The sequence below is a fragment of the Corvus brachyrhynchos genome, unplaced genomic scaffold (assembly GCF_000691975.1).
Source record: "Corvus brachyrhynchos isolate BGI_N302 unplaced genomic scaffold, ASM69197v1 scaffold47, whole genome shotgun sequence".
Lineage (NCBI taxonomy): Eukaryota > Metazoa > Chordata > Aves > Passeriformes > Corvidae > Corvus > Corvus brachyrhynchos.
Genome location: NW_008239292.1, coordinates 1,421,371 through 1,421,896, shown reverse-complemented (window position 1 = coordinate 1,421,896; position 526 = coordinate 1,421,371).

Below are 526 nucleotides of genomic sequence, written 5' to 3'. Positions count from 1 at the left end.
CCCCCCCAAACCCAGGGCCCCAATCCAGACCCAGGGATCCGATCCGAATCCAGGGAGCCCCTCTGAATCCAGGGATCCGATCCAAATCCAGGCATGCGCTCCGAATCCAGGGATCCGATCCAGATCCAGGGATCCGATCCGAATCCAGGGATCCGATCCATCCCCATGGATCTGCCCCGAATCCATGGATCCGCTCTGTCCTCATGGATCCGCTCCATGCCCCTTTCCAGCCCCTTTCCAGCCCCTCTCCAGCCCCATTCCTCGAATTCCAGAGGGAATCCAGCCCAGCCTGGGAATTCCAGAGGGATTCGAGCCCTCCCCGGCTGAGCTCGGGGCGCCCCCCGCCCCCCCCCCCCCCAACCCGCGGCGAGACGTGGGGAGGGGGCGGCACCGCGATGGCTCCCGCTGCACCCCCTGGGATCCACCCCATGGGATCCACCCCCTGGGATCCACCCCGTGGGATCCATCCCCTGGGATCCACCCCGCGGGATCCATCCCCTGGGATCCATCCCCTGGGCTCCATCCC